We start from the raw sequence: 25,621 nt of genomic DNA, 5'->3' as shown, positions 1-25,621 counted from the left end.
GCTAACCATGCCAATTTATCCTCCAAACACCAGCTTCTTGGGCATTATCACTTGTATACAACGGGTAACCAACATATTCAAATAATGATTTACAGATTTTCATAAATTATATTTTGGTGACTTTATTCATTCCATTTAACCATTCCACGAGATATATAGTCCTGACACAAATCTAGTGTTGCTACCCAAGCCGGCTGGTCATTCGTTCTATCGGTTAGGTTGCCAGAGACGCGATCCAGTCGTTCGTTCTAAATGTTCCGTTGCCATACTGGCTGGCAATGTTTTAATCCCTTGCTTGCTCGCCAACTACAGCTATAATTTACAGTCATGTATAACAGTGCAGACAGAATAACAACAAAGTAGCTTCATTTTCATTTGTTTTAAGGTGTTTTTTAGTGACATTTAATTTCACCTGGCATGGAAAATGTGTTCAGATGAGCTAGCCAACAACACAGCTAACACAATCACTTCAAACTCGAGCTGGAAATACTGCAAACTAGCTGCACTTTGTTTTTTCGTTTGACCAGTTTTCTATTGATATTTCTTCATATATCCATAAAAATGATGCTGATTCATTTTGACTGGCTGAGAAAAGCTGACTGCCTGTCTCATCCCGACACCTTCATTACTATGGGACAGCTGGAGATCGAATTTGAACATTGAAACAATGTTGCAAATTTCGGAGACAGACAAGCAAGGTTTATACAAATCTCCGCTGTTAAACTAAATGTTAGTCTAAAAGAAATGTGAGATCATGTCTAGATGCTTTTTGTAGAGGAGATCAAGTTTAACTTCCCTGCCTGGTCTGATGAGACAGTGGATTGCGCAGTCAGATGGAACAGCAGTGGTGGAGAAAGTACCCAATTTTCATACTTTGAGTAAAAGTAAAGATACCTTTTTAATAGAAAATTACTCGAGTGAAAGTCACCCAGTAAAATACTACTTGAGTAAAAGTATTTGTGTTTAAGCCCAGGCTCTGTTGCAGCCGGCCGCGACCGGGAGGTCCATGGGGCGACGCACAATTGGCCTAGCGTCCGGGCTAGGGAGGGTTTGGCCGGTAGGGATATCCTTGTCTCATCGCGCACTAGCGACTCCTGTGGAGGGTCGCGAGGTGTACGGTGTTTCCTCCGACACATTGGTGCGGTTGGCTTCCTGGTTGAATGCTCGCTGTGTTAAGAAGCAGTGCGGCTTGGTTGGGTTGTGTTTCGGAGGACGCATGGCTCTCGACCTTAGTCTCTCCCGAGCCCGTACGGGAATTGTAGCGATGAGACAAGATAGTAGCTCCTAACAATTGGATACCACGAAATTGGGGTGAAAAAGGGGGTAAAAAAAAGTATTTGTTTAAATATACTTGAATATCTAAAGTATAAATCATATCAAATTGCTCATGCATTTATTTTAATTGTACGGATAGCCAGGGGCACACTCGGGTAACACTCAGACATAATTTACAAACAAAGCATATGTGTTTAGTGTGTCTGCCAGATCAGAGGCAGTAAGGATGTTCTCTTGATAAGTGTGTCAATTTGACCATTTTCCAGTCCTGCTAAGCATTCAAAATATAAGTACTTTTGAGTGTCAGGGAAATGTACTTTTCATTCCATACATTATTTTTAGAAATGCAGTAAAGTGAAAGTTGTCCAAAAGTAAAGTACAGATTCCCCCAAAAAACAACTGAAGTTAAAAGTACTTAACACCACTGGAATAGAGTAAATAGGCATTTTAACATCAGATTTAGCAGGTGGTAACTTGTGGAATAGACACAGGCTGGAATGCGGTTTTAACCAATCAGCATCCAGGATTAGACCCACCTGTTGTATAAGGTCTGATATACCATGGCTTTCAGCATTTAGGGCTCAAACCACCCGGTTTGTTTTGAAAATGATGGTCGACAGACTCTGGTTCATATCTTCTGTTCTACTTAACTCTACCACAGTGATTGTACATAATACATTGTGTGTGCATATGGGATTGTTAAATATTTTGTTTTTTATTTTAATTTCAAAAACCAAGTTTGTTTTTTGCATCAAACTGCATTCTTTAATCTAAATTTGTTCCCTTTTTTTTGTCCTCCTACTATTGCGACGAGAGATTAGTTTCATTTCATTGGAGGCAAAATGTATTCGTGCTTACGTTCCCACCAGATATTTGAATCACTAGAATTACAGTGCTATTATAAAAAAGAGGTCACGGGCTAGCTATGGTGAATACAATATTGAGCATCCATGTAAGATAACTGGTTCTCGTGTTTAACTCAAAACACATGAGCAAATTTTTATTCTAAGTAAGGGTTTGACATCTTTCAATTTGATTTACACGAGTGGTTAGGTTTTTATCTCCTGTGAACGTAGCTTTTTATTTGGTATTTGTGCACCTCTGCTTCTGTTTTAGGAGGCTTTGCACTTTCAGTAGTACCAAAAAAATTGCTTTTTACCCAAGTATTGATGAATGTATTTTTATTTTTTTCCAAAACACTAGTGCCGGCCCGAACTGTGCTGGCTTGGATAATTTCCTTTCCTGCTGTCCTTTCCAGCACTGTTCCAGTAACTATGGTTTATGTGTAACTAGTCCTGCTCATCTTGGCTTGGTTCGGCTCTGCCTAGTAGTGTGAAAATATCTAGATATTCCTATTCTTGATCCAGTCGGTCGAGCAAGGACTTATTCCATTTCCGCATGACTGGGTGTGTTATGAAAATGGCGGTTTGTGCCTCGCTTTAGGATTTTAGATGTGTGTGAGTGATGGAGACAATGTGACGAGTTTGTTTTGAAATGTCTTGAGACTGACAACAGCAACTCTACAGTACACCTATAAATGTCACCTCCACGTGGTCCAAACTGCTGGTTTGTTAACATCATGGTCAATGACGAGCAATTTTATGAACAAAATCAACAGCGTAGAGGGAGTGAAGTACACTTAAAGGCCAATTTTGCGTAGCATGATCAGTGACTTCAAGACTTCAACTGTATGACCACAATACATGCCTCATTACTACAGTTCAATGCACAAGAGTGATACTCACCCAATTATAAACCAGTAATCGTCTTATGAAGATCTGTATTTTTTATTCTGTACCTTTTGACAATAAAAAGTGGTGATTTATAATGACTTGCCTGGTTTCATGACAAGATGACATCAAGAACGCTTATTACATCTGTACAATTTAAAAAAGAACTCACTACTGATGGACCAAACATGTGAGGTGAGCAATTGTGACGTGACAATAACATTAGAAGATTTTTCTTCCTGACATCCATTTTGTGCTGAAATTCTCACTCATCCAAAAATCTCCAGTGTTCTACAACATTTGTACAATCTTACAATAAGGCTATAGGTTGCATTCGCCATACAATACTTACACACCCTTATGTTAAATAATTTACAACATTTAATCTAGGTTTAATAAAATCTCTCTTGATGTTGATGCCACAGTACAGTACACCTGAACCTAGAATCAACTACAGCAATGCTTTGTAAGGGACCAAATCCTTGCTTTCATGGGCAGACTGGGACCAGAAATTTATCACGCCAGGCCATTTATTTTCGAGGCCCCCCTCACTGGCCAATTTCTAGTTTATCGCCAGATAATAGTTTTGAACAAAAAAAAAAGTTAAGCTCACTGAGCTAAAAATGGACCAGCCATCTGGCATTTGCCAGATGGCCAGTCTGCCCCTGCTTGCTTTTAGCCTCTTCATTCATGAATGTGATGCTTTAGGCTAGATATTTAGAGGAGCACACCTGCCCTCTTGGTGTAGTCAAAGATGTCTATGCCCTCTGGGATGTAGATGTCTAGTATCAGGTATGTGTAGGACTCCAGAAGCTTGATGATGGCGGAGAACACAGGCCGGTCCTTGAAGCTCCACATCCATACCTGAGAGATCTGAATAGCACAGAATGAGAGCCCAATGACATTAAATAGGTGGCCACAACATGGAGGCGGTACACAGCTAATAACAGGCTTTACTTGGCTATGGAGTGATTGAATATACATTTTTGTTTAATGAGAATATTATACAGACTTTTTGGACAGGGAAGGACAGATTTACAGGGGTCCTCCACTAAAGCTGGTCACCCTAAATTTTGTTAGCTTATTGGTGAGGTATATTTGCAAAATTACTTTAAGTCAGATATGTGCAAGGTAACAGTTACCCAATGTGATCAATTCATATAGACGTATAGATTCCAAAAGACCAACTGAGGGTGAGAGGAAAACCGCTATCAAGCATGTTGATATTACAAAAAGCAACAAAGGCATGTAGAAATATTTAGTCAGAACGTTAATTAAACAAGCATCTACGTATACTCTAGGCTACGGGGGCAGATTCCCAAACACAGATTAAGTCCCAACGCTCACACATCACTCCTGTCTAGTTGGATGCTTCATCCTCTCTGGAACCTGCCATTTGAGAGGGACATCAGCTGTCCCCTGATTGGCCAGCTTGTCATGTTGGCCAGCTGCCATCTTCTTTGCCACCAAAAACACTGATCTCTCTGAAAAGTGCTGGAGTGGATCCAAGGACTCCGAATCCCTTTGGAGAACAGGGAAATGTATTTCATCTTATTGAAGTCAGTGGATGACTGGAATTAAATGTCTGAAATTAAATTGAACAATTATTTCTCTCTGAACCTTTTAATTACATGTATCTGAAAAATGTAATAATGATTTTACATAATATTGGGAATAGAATTATTCAACATAGTTGATTAGTAAGAGCACTGCAGAGTACGATTTCAGCAAAGTAGTTACAGCTAAGTTGAACGTGAATTCCCGGCCTTTGTTGTCTTACATTCCTCAGGGTCCATAGGTAATGCAGGAGGTTGCCAGGACTACAGAACCAGGTACATGGGTAGTGGCTCGTACTGGCACCACAGCATCTGGACTGGACCAGGTGGAGATGTTTACACATTGTCCCATGGAAAAGGATCCCGTCCACAAACTCTTGCCTCAGGCTGTTTTAAGCCATTTGAAAGGAGATCCAGTATACTGCACGTAAGAGATTTCACCAAAGTTTTCAACTTATCAAAAGGAACAATATCCACTTAACTTGTTTTTCTATTTAATACAGTGGGATGAGAAATTCCTGTAAGAGGTCAATTCCAAAATGTATTGTTTTTACCTGTGAGGTACTCACAAATCTATTCCATAACTCAAACTTTCCAAATAGATGCAACTATGTTCCACACACACACACACAGCCTCTGATAGCACTGTGCAGTACAAGAGCATACCCCTGAGTGTCTTGACCACCACAGCAGTAGATAAGTCCTCTCCAGAGTGTGCTTCTGCAGATGAGTCTATAGTGGCCCATCTGCTGGAACTCCAGCCCCCCCAGAGAACAGTCTCCTGGGATCTCTCATGGACCAAATGGGCTAATGGGGACACACTCTGACCTGCTGGATGCAATGCAGTAGAGTGCTAAGCATTTGTGACAGAATGCATTTTAATTTCAACTTAAAAAGTTTTCTTGAGGTTGACCTTATAATGTTCTGTACTATGCCCTTCTACACTATATATACAAAAGTATGTGGACACCCCTTCAAATTAGTGGATTTGGCCATTTCAGCCACACCCATCGCTGACAGGGCTATACAATCGGGAACAAAGCCATTCATTCTCCTGGCCTTACTGAAGAGCTCAAACCCAATTTTATTTGTCACAATGCAGTTAAGAAAATACCCACCAAAAAGTAAGAGATAAGAAGAACAAGTAATTTAAGAGCAGCAGTAAATAACAAAAGCAAGACTATATACAATGGGTACCGACCGGTACAGAGTCAATGTACATGGGCACCGGTATTAAGGTCATGTACATGTAGGTAGATTAATTAAAGTGACTATGCATAGACTTTCAACGTGGCACCGTCATAGGATGCCACCGAGTGCTGAAGCGCATAGCGCGTAAAAATAGTCTGTCCTCGGTTGCAACACTCACTACCAAGTTCAAAACTGCCTCTGGAAGCAACGTCAGCACAATAACTGTTCGTCGGGAGCTTCATGAAATGGGTTTCTATGGCCTAGCAGCCGCACACAAACCTAAGATTACCATGCGCAATGCCAAGCTTTTGCTGGAGTGGTGTAAGGCTTGCCACCATTGGACTTTGGAAACGCGTTCTCTGGAGTAATGAATCACGCTTCACAATCTAGTAGTCCGACGGATAAAAATCTGGCGGATGCCAGGACAACACAACCTGGCTCAATACATAGTGCGAACTGTAAAATTTGGTGGCTGTTTTTTTATGGTTCGGGTTATGCCCATTAGTTCCAGTGAAGGGAAATCTTAACGCTACAGCATACAATGACATTCTAGACGATTCTGTGGTTCCAACTTTATGGCAACAGTTGTGTGGAAGAACTTGACTGGCCTGCACAGAGCCCTGACCTCAACCCCATCAAATACCTTTGAGATGAATTGGAATGCAGACTGCGAGCCTGGCCTAATAGCCCAACATCAGTGCCCGACCTCAATAATGCTCGTGGCTGAATGGAAGCAAGGCCCCGCAGCAATGTTCCAACATCTTGTGGAAAGCCTTCCCAGAAGAGTGGAGGCTGATATAGCAGCAAAGAGGGGACCAACTCCATATTATTGCCCATGATTTTGGAATGAGATGTTCGACGAGCAGGTATCCACATTCTTTTGGTCATGTAGTGTTTGTGCCTTCCTAGGTAGTAGAGGTTAGTCATGGTTAACAAAAGTGTACACTAATGCAGTGATGATAAGAGCAGATTGCATGAAACATTAATTCTGAAGCATGGTGGGGACTTCACTCAAATTGGCTAACCCAACCAAATTCACATAGAAATGTGTTATAGATCTGCCATTCTCAATGAAAGCAAGTCTAAGAAGCCGTAAATCTGTTCTACTGTATGTGGGCTATTTCTATGTGTCCCGTTCTTAAGTTTTGTTTTTGCTTCTTTTACTTTCGGTTTTAGACACTAGCTTCAAACAGCTGAAAATACAATATTTTTGGTTATGGAAAATATATTTTACGGCAGTTTAGATGGTACAATGATTCACTAAACTATACTTACTGGTTTTGTCACATAAACTGAAATTAAGCGAAATATTAGAATTTTAGCAACCAGGAAATGGCGGAGTGATTTCTGCATAGTGCATCTTTAAACAATATTACAGATCTAATACTACATGAGGCATTTACATTGAACAAAAATATAAAATTCAACATGCAAAGTGTTGGTCCCATGTTTCATGAGCTGAAATAAAAGATCCCAGAAATGTTCCATACTCACAAAAAGCTTATCTCGCTCAAATTTGATGCACAAATTTGTTTACATCCCTGTTAGTGAGCATTTCTGATTTGCCAAAATAATCCATCCACCTGATAGGTGTGGCATATCAAGAAGCTGAGTAAACAGCATGATCATTACACAGGTGCACCTTGTGCTGTGGACAATAAAAGGTTGCTCTAAAATGGGCAGTTGTCACACAACACAATGCCACAGATATCTTAAGTTGAGGGAGCGTGCAATTGGCATGTTGAATGCACGAATGTCAATAATTACATGTTAATTTCTCTACCTTAACCCGCCTCCAACGTCGTTTTAGTGAATTTGGCAGTACGTCCAATCGGCCTCACAACCGCAGACCCTGTGATTGGCGCCGTGTCGGTGAGTGGTTTGCTGATTTCAACATTGTGAACTGAGTGATCCATGATGGCGGTGGGGTTATGGTATGGGCAGGCACAAGCTACAATGACCACAATTGCATTTTATCAATGGCAATTTGAATGCACAGCTACTGTGATGAGATCCTGAGGCTCATTGTCGTGCCATTCATTCGCTGCCATCACCTCATGTTTCAGCATGATTATTCACAGTCCCATTTCACAATGATCTGTACACAATTCCTGGAAGCTGAAAATGTCCCAGTTCTTCCATGGCCTGCATATTCACCAGATGTCACCCATTGAACATGTTTGGGATCGACGTGTACGACAGCGTGTTCCAGTTCCCGCCAATATCCAGCAACTTTGCACAGCCATTGATAAGGAGTGGGACAACATTCCACAATCAAAACACTATGTGAAGGAAATGTGTTACGTTGCATGAGGCTAATGGTGGTCACACCAGATACTGACCAACAGTTACATGTCTGTATTCCCAGTCATGTGAAATCCATAGATTAGGGCAGTGGCGGAAAAAGTACTCAATTGTCATACTTGAGTAAAGGTAAAGATACTTTAATAGTATAGGACTCAAGTAAAAGTCACCCAGTAAAATACTACCGGAGTAAAAGTATTTGGTTTTAAATATACTTAAGTATAAAAAGTAAAAGTATTAATAACATCAACTTCCCTTATATTATGTAAACCAGAAAGCACAATTTTATTGTTAAAAAAACGTATTTACTGATATCCAGGGGCACACCAACACTCAGGCATAATTTGTCTTCCAGATCAGAGGCAGTAGGGATGACCAGGGATGTTCTCTTGATAAGTGTGTGAATTGGACCATTTAAGTCAAAATGTAATTTTGGATGTCAGGGAAAATGTATGGAGTAAAAAGTACATTATTGTCTTTAGATATGTAGTGAAGTAGGCAAAGATATAAATAGTAAAGAAAAGTACAGATACCCCAAAAAACTACTTAAGTAGTACTATAAAGTTATTTAAGTACTTTGAGCAACTGGATTCGGGGGGGGGGGGGGGGGTCTTGGATGTATCGTATCCAAGATAATTGTGTAGTTTAGAGCGTGTAGTCTTAGAGTGATTATCTTAATTTACCGAGGTTAGCTAGCCAGCTATTTGTCGTCCTTAACGTAGGAGACACTGCTAGCTAGCCAACAGCTAGCCAACGTCTACTGAATAGAACTTCCGCACTCAACAACCCGGTCGCATTCCGCTTCGCTCCACAGGTAGTATCACATTTTTCATTTCATTTCATTACAGCACAACGGTTTGATTTGTTTGATCGTAGCTAGCTACATAGCTAGCTACATAGCCGTCTGTGTATCAAAGATAATTGTGTAGTCTAGAGCGATTTTCTAGGTTAGCTAGCCAGCTATTGTCTTTCTTTAACGCAACGTAACGTAATCAACACTGCTAGCTAGCCAGCTAGCCCCGAATAGCAGCACTGTAGAAACTACTACACTCAACGGAACGACTTGATTAGTGTAGTGTCAACAACGCAGCCACTGTCAGCTAGCCTACAAAGTCAACAACGCAGCCACTGCCAGCTAGCCTACTTCAGCAGTACTGTATCATTTTTAATAATTTTAGTCAATAAGATTCTTGCTACGTAAGCTTAACTTTCTGAACATTCGAGACGTGTAGTCCACTTGTCATTCCAATCTCCTTGCATTAGCGTAGCCTCTTCTGTAGCCTGTCAACTATGTGTCTGTCTATCCCTGTTCTCTCCTCTCTGCACAGACCATACAAACGCTCCACACCGCGTGGCCGCTGCCACCTAATCTGGTGGTCCCAGCGCGCACGACCCACGTGGAGTTCCAGGTCTCCGGTAGCCTCTGGAACTGCCGATCTGCAGCCAACAAGGCAGAGTTCATCTCAGCCTATGCCTCCCTCCAGTCCCTCGACTTCTTGGCACTGACAGAAACATGGATCACCACAGATAACACTGCTACTCCTACTGCTCTCTCTTCGTCCGCCCACGTGTTCTCGCACACCCCGAGAGCTTCTGGTCAGCGGGGTGGTGGCATAGGGATCCTTATCTCTCCCATGTGGTCATTCTCTCTTTCTCCCCTTACCCATCTGTCTATCGCCTCCTTTGAATTTCATGCTGTCACAGTTACCAGCCCTTTCAAGCTTAACATCCTTATCATTTATCGCCCTCCAGGTCCCCTCGGAGAGTTCATCAATGAGCTTGATGCCTTGATAAGCTCCTTTCCTGAGGACGGCTCACCTCTCACAGTTCTGGGCGACTTTAACCTCCCCACGTCTACCTTTGACTCATTCCTCTCTGCCTCCTTCTTTCCACTCCTCTCCTCTTTTGACCTCACCCTCTCACCTTCCCCCTACTCACAAGGCAGGCAATACGCTCAACCTCATCTTTACTAGATGCTGTTCTTCCACTAACCTCATTGCAACTCCCCTCCAAGTCTCCGACCACTACCTTGTATCCTTTTCCCTCTCGCTCTCATCCAACACTTCCCACACTGCCCCTACTCGGATGGTATCGCGCCGTCCCAACCTTCGCTCTCTCTCCCCCGCTACTCTCTCCTCTTCCATCCTATCATCTCTTCCCTCTGCTCAAACCTTCTCCAACCTATCTCCTGATTCTGCCTCCTCAACCCTCCTCTCCTCCCTTTCTGCATCCTTTGACTCTCTATGTCCCCTATCTTCCAGGCCGGCTCGGTCCTCCCCTCCCGCTCCGTGGCTTGACGACTCAATGCGAGCTCACAGAACAGGGCTCCGGAAGGCCGAGCGGAAATGGAGGAAAACTCGCCTCCCTGCGGACCTGGCATCCTTTCACTCCCTCCTCTCTACATTTTCCTCCTCTGTCTCTGCTGCTAAAGCCACTTTCTACCACTCTAAATTCCAAGCATCTGCCTCTAACCCTAGGAAGCTCTTTGCCACATTCTCCTCCCTCCTGAATCCTCCTCCCCCTCCCCCCCCTCCTCCCTCTCTGCAGATGACTTCGTCAACCATTTTGAAAAGAAGATCGACGACATCCGATCCTCGTTTGCTAAGTCAAACAACACCGCTGGTTCTGCTCACACTGCCCTACCCTGTGCTCTGACCTCTTTCTCCCCTCTCTCTCCAGATGAAATCTCGCGTCTTGTGACGGCCGGCCGCCCAACAACCTGCCCGCTCGACCCTATCCCCTCCTCTCTTCTCCAGACCATTTCCGGAGACCTTCTCCCTTACCTCACCTCGCTCATCAACTTATCCCTGACCGCTGGCTACGTCCCTTCCGTCTTCAAGAGAGCGAGAGTTGCACCCCTTCTGAAAAAACCTACACTCGATCCCTCCGATGTCAACAACTACAGACCAGTATCCCTTCTTTCTTTTCTCTCCAAAACTCTTGAACGTGCCGTCCTTGGTCAGCTCTCCCGCTATCTCTCTCAGAATGACCTTCTTGATCCAAATCAGTCAGGTTTCAAGACTAGTCATTCAACTGAGACTGCTCTTCTCTGTATCACGGAGCGCTCCGCACCGCTAAAGCTAACTCTCTCTCCTCTGCTCTCATCCTTCTAGACCTATCGGCTGCCTTCGATACTGTGAACCATCAGATCCTCCTCTCCACCCTCTCCGAGTTGGGCATCTCCGAGGCGCGGCCCACGCTTGGATTGCGTCCTACCTGACAGGTCGCTCCTACCAGGTGGCGTGGCGAGAATCTGTCTCCTCACCACGCGCTCTCACCACTGGTGTCCCCCAGGGCTCTGTTCTAGGCCCTCTCCTATTCTCGCTATACACCAAGTCACTTGGCTCTGTCATAACCTCACATGGTCTCTCCTATCATTGCTATGCAGACGACACACAATTAATCTTCTCCTTTCCCCCTTCTGATGACCAGGTGGCGAATCGCATCTCTGCATGTTTGGCAGACATATCAGTGTGGATGACGGATCACCACCTCAAGCTGAACTTCGGCAAGACGGAGCTGCTCTTCCTCCCGGGGAAGGACTGCCCGTTCCATGATCTCGCCATCACGGTTGACAACTCCATTGTGTCCTCCTCCCAGAGCGCTAAGAACCTTGGCGTGATCCTGGACAACAAACTGTCGTTCTCAACTAACATCAAGGCGGTGGCCCGTTCCTGTAGGTTCATGCTCTACAACATCCGCAGAGTACGACCCTGCCTCACACAGGAAGCGGCGCAGGTCCTAATCCAGGCACTTGTCATCTCCCGTCTGGATTAGTGCAACTCGCTGTTGGCTGGGCTCCCTGCCTGTGCCATTAAACCCCTACAACTCATCCAGAACGCCACAGCCCGTCTAGTGTTCAACCTTCCCAAGTTCTCTCACGTCACCCCGCTCCTCCGCTCTCTCCACTGGCTTCCAGTTGAAGCTCGCATCCGCTACAAGACCATGGTGCTTGCCTACGGAGCTGTGAGGGGAACGGCACCTCAGTACCTCCAGGCTCTGATCAGGCCCTACACCCAAATAAGGGCACTGCGTTCATCCACCTCTGGCCTGCTCGCCTCCCTACCACTGAGGAAGTACAGTTCCCGCTCAGCTCAGTCAAAACTGTTCGCTGCTCTGGCTCCCCAATGGTGGAACAAACTCCCTCACGACGCCAGGACAGCGGAGTCAATCACCACCTTCCGGAGACACCTGAAACCCCACCTCTTTAAGGAATACCTAGGATAGGATAAAGTAATCCTTCTCACCCCCCCCTTAAAATATTTAGATGCACTATTGTAAAGTGGTTGTTCCACTGGATGTCATAAGGTGAATGCACCAATTTGTAAGTCGCTCTGGATAAGAGCGTCTGCTAAATGACTTAAATGTAAATGTTAAATGGATGGTTGGTGGCCTGGCGGTTGGGAGCTTGTTCTATGGTTTGGGTCCCCGATTTGACTTGGTGGGAGATTTGTTGATGTGCCCTTGGGCGGGGCGCTTGACCCTGCGATTGCTCTGGATGGGAGTGTCTGCAAGAGGACAATGTAATGTTAACGTTGAGAGGCTTCCCTGCAGGTAGATTGTATGTTTCTTCAACAGAACTACACTGTTTATCATATAAGCATAGTTACTTTAACTATACATTCATGTACATACTACCTCAATTGGGCCGACCAACCAGTGCTCCTGCACATTGGCTAAGCGGGCTATCCGCATTGTGTCTCGCCACCTACCACCCCTCTTTTGCTACTGCTACTCTCTGTTCATCATATATGCATAGTCACTTTAACCATATCTACATGTACATACTACCTCAATCAGCCTGACTAACCGGTGCCTGTATATAGCCTCCCTACTGTTATTTTTCACTGTTGTCTTTATTTCTTTACTTACCTATTGTTCAACCTTTGAAGACACCTGCACATCCATCTATGACACCTGTTTCTTAGCATCTCTAGGAAGACAGAATTGAAGCAACTCTGTGGGCCATAGAACTACCCGAATAATCACCATAATGGCTAAAGTGTATGGTTGACCAGCAAAAGGTCTAGGTCTTGTAGGTCTAATAATATGTATTGCAATAATAGGCAGTAACCTAGATGTTATTTGGCAAAGACCACATTACAAAAACCCACGTACTCAAATCTTTACCTTACATTAAATACAGGAGCTTTGTAAAGAAACGTATGTGGCAAATATTACACCATGACGACATGGTGTAAACACAGAGGTATATTCATTACACCGATTATTTTAAACTTTACCTTACATTAAATACAGGAGCTTTGTAAAGAAACGTATGTGGCAAATATTACACCATGACGACATGGTGTAAACACAGAGGTATATTCATTACACCGATTATTTTAAACTTTACCTTACATTAAATACAGGAGCTTTGTAAAGAAACGTATGTGGCAAATATTACACCGATTATTTTGCAAACCGTTTAGTCTGCTGCAAAAGGTTTTGCGACAAAAACCGTTTACTCCAAATGGAAAACGTTTTATAACTTAAAGGAGTTTATTGACAAATTGACTTGGGTCCCGTTCTGTCTGTTTGCCGTCTGATTCTTAAACGGTTAACTGTCCAGTTGCAAGACGTAATCAATAGAACCCGGGCGTTGGCCTTCGTGTCAATGATCTACAATAATTACTCTTAGTGCCACTATCACATGCCTCGGTCTGGAACAAACAGTCTTCACTGTTAGTTACCAAGTAAAACTAGTTATTAGTAATGGGAATTCCGGCTCTTTTCAGTGAGCCGGCTCGTTCGGCTCAGCTCACCAAAAAGAGCCTGGTCTTTAGGCTCCCAAATGGCTCTTTAAAAAAAATGGTTTGTATTTGTTCAAGTCAGTTTGCGTTAGTTTGACTATGATTGGTGTTAAAACAATTCTAATTAAATTATTTAATGAAATCATACTCTACCTTAACCACAATGTATTTAAAAATGCATTGGTTTGTTATGAAAAAGAATTATATTACGCATTTGCAATTAAAGTATAACTTTGTAATGTAAACACGTATGAGGGTACTGGCTCCGCCGCTATTACTAGCAGGCCCGCTAGTTTCTCGAAGCTTCGCAACAGCTAGCTTCGCAGATGGGTGCACAGTTCACAAATGCAGGTGTAGGTTGTGCGTAGAACCGGCTTTAGTGCAGAATTTGCCAAACCAAAATCTCATATGTCTACATTATTAATAAAATGCATCCAAATGCTACTGTGCTTCCGACTCATTTTCCAGCTGTAGTTTTCACAGCTGTCCTTCCTCTCTCTCCTCCGCTGCCAAGTGTGTGACTGAGAGTGAGTTGGCTCCGCCCTCCCTCACGCATCTTTGGATCATTGGTTGACACTGTGTGTTTGACAGGAACAACAGGTGAGTGTTCGTCTGAGCAGACAGTCAGAACGAATGTGTGCGCTTGAGTATTTAGGCCTATATTATTTTATTTATATTTTCGTTCTCTGAATTAGTTATTTCTATTAATTAAAATCGTTTGATGATTCATTGTTTATATATTTTTATCAATAGATTCGGCTCTTCTGATATGCGAGCCGGCTCTTAGAGCCGACTCGTTCGCGAACGACCCATCACTAACAGTTATTAGAGGGAATTTACCAGGGATATATCAGGACAGCAGGAGTTGAAAGGAGTAGGCCTACCGGCCTGTAACCTCTCTAGTGGCCGTAGGCAAATATCATCAACTTTATGAAAATACCCATTTTGTGACGTGGAATGTCCTTCTGACTGAACGGGGGATGACCATGGAGGAGAACGCACAGGAACATTTTTAAATGAATGACTGATTATAACTCTATAGAAAATAACTAATATTGAGAGGAAAATTGTAATTGTCAAGAACATCGCGTAATGCTAGTATTTAAAAGCTTATCTACCTTTCTACCGCATTAGCATTTTAGGCTTTTGTTGTGCGTGTCCTCCGTTCATGTACTTTTTACGCACAAGCATTTTAGGCTTTTGTTGTTCGTGTCCTACGTTCAGGTGTTTCCCCACAGACATGTGCATTGAGAGAGCTCCTATTAGAAGTGGAAGTCCGTGGATGGTTGAATGGTGGGCCTATAATTCGCCAGCAGATGGAGACATTTGATAAATAATGTATTTCTTATTAATTGTACAACCATTTCTCATTTGGATTTGCGTCATTAAAAATATTTAAAAGGTATACAATCGCCTATTTTATTAATTGTATTATATGGGCAATACGTTAAGCAAGGATTTAACTGGTATCTACAAATTATTAAAATGACACTTCATACCAATCCAAAAAAAAAATATTTGTCACATACACATGGTTAGCAGATGTTAATGCTAGTGTAGCGAAATGCTTGAGGAAAGTCATATTCCTGGTCGTAATGATGGTGAGTTGACGTTGCTCTTATATTCAGTAGTTCCTCCCGACTGTATGTAATGAAACCTAAGATTACCTGGGGTACCAATGTAAGAAATAACACGTACAAAAACAAAACACTGCATAGTTTCCTAGGAATGCGAAGCGAGGCGGCCATCTCTGTCGGCGCCGGAAGTCTCTTCAGTCATCCAGTCAATCCAGGTATAAAGCAAAGGGATGTTTTTGGCAGACAATTCCTGAGACAAATGCTAATATCTGGCATCCATTGACAATGGCAAAACATTTTTGTGAAGATTCCTCAAATAATTGTTGTATATGTGGCCATGATGAGAGCCAGGCTGTGGGGTGGAGATGTATTTTAGGTAATGGTCCACTTGTGGAGAACTAAAAGCTGTAAATGGCACAGAAATACATCTCTGGGTTATCCATCCTCTGCCTCCAATTACCAAGAGCAGCACCTGTCTGCAACACTGCATACTAACTAACCACCCAGACCCAGAGTAGACAAATCTATTATTCTGCCATGCACATAGAGAGCTACACTTCCTCTAAAACTGAAGACCTCCCATATCACAGACCAATAATCATCTTAGCATGTCAATCTTGGTGGGGCAAAAAAAGGGGGGTGAATGCGAGCAAAGCCACTACACAACACTAAACAATACATTAATTGCAATATAATGATGACAAACGGTGCCCAAACTGTTAGGGCCTACATAAAGCAGTCCCAACATTTTACCATGAATACACCTGGCTATCAGCGGAGCCTTGTCTGCCAGCGAAACAGTTCATTCTGACTCATTTATGGCCTTAAAAAAAACAGTTGATATGGCTGACTTGCTTAAACAAATCTAGTTGAGATGTACAAACTATGGCCTAAGGGGACGACATGGGGATAAGAGGCAATCCGTAATTTCGATTAAGACATTAATGAGCGAACTAGGACGGACGTAGTCAATACAACTATCTGTTTAGCACTTGAAATGTACAGCGAGAAAATTCAGAACATGGGGCGTTCTTACACTGTTGTCCCTGTACACCAAGTCAGAACCGTAGGATAAATAAAGGGGCCATATAAGCTCTTACAATATTCAATGATTACATTTCTCTAAAGCAGGTTATAGGCTACATGTGCACCACCAAGTCAGAACAGTAGGCAAAATTAAGAGGGGTAAATAGACCAAATGATTAGGGTGGGCTATTAACAGCTAACTACACAATATACACTTACTATTACTTTCTTAGCTACCGTATACATATCTCCCTGGCATATTACATAATTTATGCAGCAGCATACAATACATTTTTGGACTCACCTTGTTGTGCTGTCCTCACTTGAACAGGAAGGTGGCACCGCGGACCTTCGTGAGCAAATTTTGTCATCAAAGTCTAGCATTCTATGGATTTATGGTGCTTTCATAAACTTGGAACTGTGAAAAAAACCAGGTCAAATCATAATGGCGTCATTGATCTCCAGGTCGTAGCTTTAGAAAGAGGCCAGATTTACAATTCCGAGTTGAATGACCGTTCAAAACTTATTTTGCCAATCAGAGTTCGTTTATTCTCGACTCCCCAGTTGTCTTGAACTCACTGAAGACAAGTTGTTAAGTTGTTTTGAGCGCGGCACAAATCATGCTAATTGACAGCATGGCCAATATTGAATGTTTATACAATTTTAAACTTGGAAAAGAGCCCCTTAATCCCACATTTGGGACCACAAGGCCACTGTCACTGATTCCTTCCAAACCACTCATTGTTGAATTTGCTATTTCCAACTTGTGTAATGTTTATGTCCAATGGCTGATGAGCACCGATAAGTTTTATCTATCATTTCTCTTCATTATTTCTCTTCATATGACAAGGATTGAAAAGGATTTGCCAGTATATTGTCAACCTGATTCATGATGACTGCTAGCTAGGATTTTGAAAGTATGATGTTGACATGAGGCCTCCTTACTGTCCCTAGAATTTCTAGACTGGAGGCAGGCCCTTCTCCCATAGAACTCCATTTTTATGGAATCGTCTGCCTATCCATGTGAGAGACGCACACTCGGCCTCAACCTTTAAGTCTTTTTTGAAGACTCATCTCTTCAGTAGGTCCTATGATAGTGTAGTCTGGCCCAGGGGTGTGAAGGTGAACGGAAAGGTACTGGAGCGATGAACTGCCCTTGCTGTCTCTGCCTGGCCGGTTCCCCTCTCTCACTGGGATTCTCTGCCTCTAACTCTATTACAGGGGCTGAGTCACTGGCTTACTGGTGCTCTTCCATGCTGTCCCTAGGAGGGGTGCCTCACTTGAGTGGGTTGAGTCACTGACATGCTCTTCCTTTCCGGGTTGCCCCCCCCCCTCCCCCTTCCGGGTTCGTGCCGTGGGGGAGATCTTCGTGGGCTATACTCGGCCTTGTCTCAGGGTAGTAGGTTGGTGTTTGAAGATATCCCTCTAGTGTTGTGGGGGCTGTGCTTTGGCAAATTGAGTGGGGTTAAATTCACACAGGACACCAGATAAACCGGGAGAAAAACTCCAGATATAACAGACTGACCCTAGCCCCCTGACAAATAAACTATTGCAGCATAAATACTGGAGGCTGAGACAGGAGGGGTTGGGAGACGCTGTGGCCCAGTCCGACGATACCCCCGGACAGTGCCAAGCAGGCAGGATATAAGTATGCTCACTCTAATTCTCTCTCTTTTTATCTCTTTCTCTAGGAGGACCTGAGCCCTAGGACCATGCCTCAGGACTACCTGGCCTAATGACTCCTTGCTGTCCCCAGTACACCTGGTCATGCTGCTGCGCCAGATTCAACTGTTCTGCCTGTGGCTATGGAACCCTGACATGTTCACTGGATGTGCTACCTTGTCCCGGACCTGCTGTTTTGGACTATCTCTACCGCACCTGCTGTGTCTAACTCTGAATGATTGGCTATGAAAAGCCAACTGACATTTACTCCTGAGGTGCTGACTTGTTGCACCCCCTACGGACACTGTAATTATTATTATCTGTAATTATTATTATTATTACTCCTGGTCATCAATTACCATTTGAACATCTTGGCCATGTTTTGTTATAGTCTCCACCCGGCACAGCCCTGAATGACAGGTCACCACTGTATATAGGCCATCTATAGGCCTACTCTGTAGCTACATGACAACATTGATAATCACCACAACTAAATGTTATCAACCACTGTGAATCAGTTTGTAAAATATCGGAGCCCTATGACCATGAGTATTAGGCGAAGTGGTCTTCCCTAATGAAGTCAAACCAATACATAACCATTCGCAACCTCTGGCCGAGGATGCCCTATCACACAGGAAAATAGCTGATCCAACCAATAGGTAACTGAGTTTGAAATGTTTGTGAGACTGTGCTAAACAATGGCACCGGCTACTTTTAACTTGCAACCTGATTTTCAAATGAAGGTTTAAGTAACTTCGATGTGTCTGCCTTTCCTAAGAAGTTGGAGAATGTGTCAAATAAAAATGCAGATAAACACTAAAACAAGCGGTCCACGGATTGTCTACGCATAGGAGGAGTAAATAGCATTGTTATTCTGCCCTACACAGTATCAAGAACACAGGTCATACTCAAAGGAATTAATGGATGAGAATGAGCACATAAAATTGCTGACGGCAATCATTGTCACATGGTTTGGGCTGCATCTGGAACCAGGGGTGCAACTAGTTTTAGAAGTCGGGGGACATAAAATCTGAGGGAGGACCCCCACCAGGTTTGGGGACATCTAAAGCTAATTTCCTCAATTTCTACTAAGGCTGTAGCAGACAAAAAAATCCTTGGTCGAGAAAGAGTAGTCTTTTCTTTCGACCAACTGATTGCCAAATAACAATGTGATTCACATTTTCAAACAGTCCATTTATATTTCTCAACGGGGCTATACATTTTTGGGTGATGTTTTTTTCTTGCCCGAGTAAGTATCTAGTGTTCAGCGAAATAACAACAATGTCAAATACAGGTAGCCTAGTCAAATAATTAACATCTAATAACATTAACCGTACTCTCTCGCGGGAATTCCACTACCGATCTGTATGTAGCCAAACAAAAGCCAAATAAATTGACAAAATTCGTAAATGTAATGAAAAAAACAAACTTGTGTTTCTCACAAGTGTGGCATAGGTTGAGTTCTGCAAAACACCGTGTCCACTCTGACAATGAGAATGGTAAATGACTGTAATAATAATATATTGAATGCATTAACAGAAATGATCGTAACCAAACAAACATCTTAGATTAGAAATTCGGGGAATTAACGGTAAACGTAGGCTAATGCTAGTGATATATGTAACAAGGATTTGATAGACACAGCAGACAATGCACACAATGAAGTTATGAAACAATGAATGCCCACGAAATGGCTGCTCAATGGATTTCACCATGGCCTCCTCAAAGGATTAGTCCACTGAGACAGGCGCAAATCAGACAGGCGCAAATCAGACAGGCGTCTCCTGTGCCATGGAAAAAAGTATCTATTTGCATCTGCTTGACAATTTTTTTTCCATACAGACCCCTTTTGTCATACAGCATTCCATATTAGGCACCCAAACTGTATGGAATTTGCACAGTATTTTTTATTTAAGCTTTATTTAACGAGGCAAGCAAGTTAAGAACAAATTCTTATGTTCAATGTCGGCCAAACACAGAGGACACTGAGCCAGCCAATTGTGCGTCGCCCTATGGTACTCCCAATCACGGCCTGTTGTGATACAGCCTGGAATTGAACAAGGGTCTGCAGTGATGCCTCTAGCACTAAGATGCAGTGTCTTAGACCACTCCGCCACTTGGGAGCCTTAATCTTGCATACCGTTAAACTTGTAATAAATCAAATTTAGTGATGCATAACTTGACATTTCTGCCATCAAATGTGACATTGTGGGAGGATAACCAACCTTCAGATTAATGGCAATGCATTTCTTAGCCACTATAAATGCTAGGTTACACAGTTTCTTCTAATAACAGTCTCCCGTATCATCATTTACAATCAAACAAAAAGAGGGAGAAGGGAGAATCTGTAGACATGCTGAGATAAAAGAACATACTCCTGACCAGAATTCAGCCAGTCTTCACAAGACCATAACATATGCAAATATTGTGTTTGTTTTACACCTCCAGCAGAGGAATTATATTTCTGAGTGAATGATATTCAGATTCACTGGCATATAGTATGCTCTATGGAGGGTCTTAAACTGCAGTCATTTGTCTGACATTATATGAACATGACTGGGCATTCAACCATACCTGTATACATTCATCATCATCATCATCATCAATAGTGTCTCCCAGTGTAAGGGCCGACGCCGGACAGGAGAAGCAGGTACGTGGAGTCAGACATTTATTCGGGAACAGACAAGGAAACAAGACAGGAACAGCGTGGTAACACGGACATGAGACAATTCATCCTGAACCAGGGAACAGAGCTTGGGAACAGACAGATATAGGGAAGGTAATGTCACAAGTAATTGAGTCCACGTGAGTCTAATGATTGCTGATGCGCGTGACGAGGGGAAGGCAGGTGTGGGTACTGATGGTGGCTTGAGTGCGTAATGCTGGTGATCCTGGCGCACCCGAGCGCCAGGGGGAGGAAGAAAGAGCAGGCGTGACACCCAGGTCTTCCTAACATTTTTGTTTTGACATGTTTTGTGTTATCGGTAAAAGCCTCTATCAACCCTTGATACAGTTTGGAAAAGAACTTTGGAGGTTTGTCAGAATGCCTTAAAATAGTTTCAATATTTGAAACTTCTGGCTTGTCCAGTGTTTGCTGCACAGAGAGAATAAAGTGTTGTATCTGCAAAAGATCACCTCAGCGCTGTCACAGATTGGTCTTCCCTGGTTGCTTGACCCTGCTGAGACCCCTGTCGTCATCTGACCCTGCTGAGACCCCTGTCGTCATCTGACCCTGCTGAGACTCCTGTCATCATCTGACCCTGCTGAGACTCCTGTCATCATCTGACCCTGATGAGACCCCTGTCATCAGCTGTCCCTGCTCAGATGAGGCATGAAAAAATAATTACCTTGGTGTACATTTATACATTCTATTATCAATGAATAGAATCAATGGTTCAATAATTGAAATGACCATCACTCCCAGATCCCAGACTGTAGTCTACCCATCAACTCCAGATGGAACTTTGTATCCATTCACTGTTATAATATATAGTGAAAAATTCACCTGAGCTCCGTAGACTGGTCTTCCCTGGCTGTCTGATCCTGCTGGGACACCAGTCACCATCTGATCCTGCTAAGACATGGTGAGCATAGTGTTGTGTACTGACTGTGCACCATGACAGTGTAGCCTGTAGAGCTGTTTATACCATGTCAGTGTGAAAAGTTGTGAATTAGGTAGGGAAACAGACAGATCAATAACGTTACATTGCTATGCTGAATTATAAAAACTCCCATTGTGCTGAAAAAAAATGTAAGAATATTGGTCTTCAATCGTTTGGCCGCTGGTTTCATCCTTTGATTCAGGTCAAGTGTGATTGAGGCAAAAATTACAGCTGAAGTTAGTGAGCTAGCTGGGTCATTCCAAAATTGGAGGACATTTTCTTTCCCACCCATGGAATTTCAAAAAAGTCCATGCCCAAAATACAAAACCATGCACTTGTTTAAATTATACTTGTCCTGAGACTAAATGTAAATCTAGTTGAACAAGTGGTTCCAAAATTATTTAAAATACCAAATAGCTCAAGTACCCCCTAAAATGGCATTTCTCTTGTTTCACCTTCTTGATGACCAAATTGCACATCAAATATAACAGTTCAAATAAGTTCTAAATCTACTTTTTTTGGTACAATTTTGTTGATATGCCTTTTGTAATTGTTAAAACAAGTTGTTTAATCAACATATTTTAAATTATATAAATTATGTACTGAAGTTGTGTCCCACAACATGTACGCAGCCCTGTTACTGAAGCCTACTTAGCCTGGCAGAGGAAGAGAAAAAAAAAGTGAGTCACATGAAGTCAGCAAGCCATTTGCAAACACCATGGGTTGATCAAAAGTAAGTCCGCTCTTCTATTTTTCATATTTTCCCAATCTTTTCAGCCTTGACCGAGTGTGTCACTTTAACGAACACAACCCTGTTACTCATATCAGAATAAGACAAATTAATTTGAGTTCTGTTTGTAATTTGTAACTAACTTTGTCCTTGACAGTAATGCTACATTCCACAGCTAGCATCAATTCCTGAGAAAAAAAAACATTAGCATTGATTTACAACCCTGCTACTATAATTTGTCACGTTCGTGAGGAAAGACGGACCAAGGCGCAGCGTGATTTGAGTTCCACATACTTTTAATCCAAAGTTAAACAACCACTGACCGTGAACAAACATCAGCACTCCAAAAAAACAATATCCTCCAAAGCAGGTGGGAGAAAGGGCTTCATAAATATGATCCCCAATTAGAGGCAACGATTACCAGCTGCCTCTAATTGGAACCATACAACTCACCAACATAGAAATAAAATGACTAGAACACCCCCCCTAGTCACGCTCTAACCTAAACACCATAGAGAACCGAGGGCTCTCTATGGTCAGAGCGTGACATAATTCAAGTAACAGTGTTGCACTACAGTAACAGCATTGTATCTCCTTCAGTTCACTCTGCAGGTGAAATGGATAAGTGACAATATATTTCTATGTTCTTTTAGGCAATGTGATGTTGGGAGGAAGAAAATGGAGGGCTGCTAAAGCAAAATTAAACAGGGAGCTGCAGAAAATACAAGATTACATTTAACATTTACATTTAAGTCATTTAGCAGACGCTCTTATCCAGAGCGACTTACAAATTGGTGCATTCACCTTATGACATCCAGTGGGACAGTCACTTAACAATAGTGCATCTAAAACTTAGGGGGGGTGGGGTGAGAGGGATTACTTAACCTATCCTAGGTATTCCTTAAAGATCAGTTGAGGAAAGTCAAACAGCGATCAGAAAAAATACAGAAAGCGGCTCCAACGATCGAAAAAGGACAACCCATCTCCAGAATCCAAAGTCAACAAGTTGGTTCGGCAAATCTCGGACACATCCCTAAGGAGAAACCTGTTGTTTCATACAGCAGTAGCTGAGGAAGTGCGTAACAAGTACACATTCAAAGGGGAAGGAACCTCCTGAAGAAGTACAGGTTGATTGGCAGAGGAGGTTTTTGGATTTTCAAGGAGGAGGTGGACAAAACTGGCAAATTAAAATGTCTACAGCTCCTAGAGGAAGAAACACGAGGAGATTGCTGCCACCCTGAGATCAACGGTGAGATTATTATCTTTACATGACGATGTCAGCAGGAACTGGAAAAAAGCAAACGGTGACAAAAGAAAAGGAGAAAATGCAGAGAAGATTAGTGGTGGATTCAATGAAGAACCTCCATTTGAAGTTCCTGGATGAGCATACCAACCTCCGTCTATCATACTCACTGTTCTGCACACTTTGCCTCGACTGGGTTGTGCATCCAACATCGGCAGATCGTGACACGTGCATGCGCAAACAACATGAAATTCTAGGCTTTATTGCCAAAAAGCTTCACCAGATGCACATCCTCGACACATCCAATGTGGAGAGCCTGACACATGCCATCACAAGCAAGCAATGTATGTATGGGGAATGTGAGCAATGCACCAATAATACCTATGCATTCAAAAGCCACTACAGAGACACCGATCGCATCTCCTACCTCCAGTGGGCCACTCTGGACAAAGAGCACAACAATTGTGCCGTCCTTGGTCAGCTCTCCCGCTATCTCTCTCAGAATGACCTTCTTGATCCAAATCAGTCAGGTTTCAAGACTAGTCATTCAACTGAGACTGCTCTTCTCTGTATCACGGAGGCGCTCCGCACCGCTAAAGCTAACTCTCTCTCCTCTGCTCTCATCCTTCTAGACCTATCGGCTGCCTTCGATACTGTGAACCATCAGATCCTCCTCTCCACCCTCTCCGAGTTGGGCATCTCCGGCGCGGCCCACGCTTGGATTGCGTCCTACCTGACAGGTCGCTCCTACCAGGTGGCGTGGCGAGAATCTGTCTCCTCACCACGCGCTCTCACCACTGGTGTCCCCCAGGGCTCTGTTCTAGGCTCTCTCCTATTCTCGCTATACACCAAGTCACTTGGCTCTGTCATAACCTCACATGGTCTCTCCTATCATTGCTATGCAGACGACACACAATTAATCTTCTCCTTTCCCCCTTCTGATGACCAGGTGGCGAATCGCATCTCTGCATGTCTGGCAGACATATCAGTGTGGATGACGGATCACCACCTCAAGCTGAACTTCGGCAAGACGGAGCTGCTCTTCCTCCCGGGGAAGGACTGCCCGTTCCATGATCTCGCCATCACGGTTGACAACTCCATTGTGTCCTCCTCCCAGAGCGCTAAGAACCTTGGCGTGATCCTGGACAACACCCTGTCGTTCTCAACTAACATCAAGGCGGTGGCCCGTTCCTGTAGGTTCATGCTCTACAACATCCGCAGAGTACGACCCTGCCTCACACAGGAAGCGGCGCAGGTCCTAATCCAGGCACTTGTCATCTCCCGTCTGGATTACTGCAACTCGCTGTTGGCTGGGCTCCCTGCCTGTGCCATTAAACCCCTACAACTCATCCAGAACGCCGCAGCCCGTCTAGTGTTCAACCTTCCCAAGTTCTCTCATGTCACCCCGCTCCTCCGCTCTCTCCACTGGCTTCCAGTTGAAGCTCGCATCCGCTACAAGACCATGGTGCTTGCCTACGGAGCTGAGGGGAACGGCACCTCAGTACCTCCAGGCTCTGATCAGGCCCTACACCCAAATAAGGGCACTGCGTTCATCCACCTCTGGCCTGCTCGCCTCCCTACCACTGAGGAAGTACAGTTCCCGCTCAGCCCAGTCAAAACTGTTCGCTGCTCTGGCTCCCCAATGGTGGAACAAACTCCCTCACGACGCCAGGACAGCGGAGTCAATCACCACCTTCCGGAGACACCTGAAACCCCACCTCTTTAAGGAATACCTAGGATAGGATAAAGTAATCCTTCTCACCCCCCCCTTAAAATATTTAGATGCACTATTGTAAAGTGGTTGTTCCACTGGATGTCATAAGGTGAATGCACCAATTTGTAAGTCGCTCTGGATAAGAGCGTCTGCTAAATGACTTAAATGTAAATGTAATGTAAATGTAATTATCCTGGAGCAGCCTCAAAGATCACTTTGAACAAATAATTTGAATGCCCCCAAGAAGAGCTGGTGGAA

The 25,621-nt window shown here is 43.4% G+C and overlaps 1 long non-coding RNA gene across 3 annotated transcripts; it reads right to left on the bottom strand.

Annotated features, from left to right (window-relative positions):
- Nucleotides 1-3,076: 3,076 nt before the first annotated feature.
- Nucleotides 3,077-20,793, bottom strand: LOC124045993. Of its 3 annotated transcripts, XR_006840936.1 has the most exons (6): nt 13,300-14,307; nt 12,929-13,186; nt 5,228-5,392; nt 4,786-4,982; nt 4,353-4,527; nt 3,077-3,878 (listed from the first exon to the last, which is right to left on the bottom strand). It is a non-coding gene; the product is annotated as an uncharacterized LOC124045993 (long non-coding RNA). The 3 variants fall into 3 exon arrangements; XR_006840937.1 differs by lacking the exons at nt 12,929-13,186; nt 13,300-14,307 and adding an exon at nt 20,649-20,793; XR_006840935.1 differs by having other exon boundaries at nt 12,929-14,307.
- Between the last annotated feature and the right edge of the window lie 4,828 nt (nt 20,794-25,621).

Source organism: Oncorhynchus gorbuscha, linkage group LG10, assembly GCF_021184085.1.
Source record: "Oncorhynchus gorbuscha isolate QuinsamMale2020 ecotype Even-year linkage group LG10, OgorEven_v1.0, whole genome shotgun sequence".
NCBI lineage: Eukaryota > Metazoa > Chordata > Actinopteri > Salmoniformes > Salmonidae > Oncorhynchus > Oncorhynchus gorbuscha.
The sequence above is the reverse complement of the archived record's forward strand: the minus strand, read 5'-3'. Positions and strand labels throughout refer to the sequence as shown.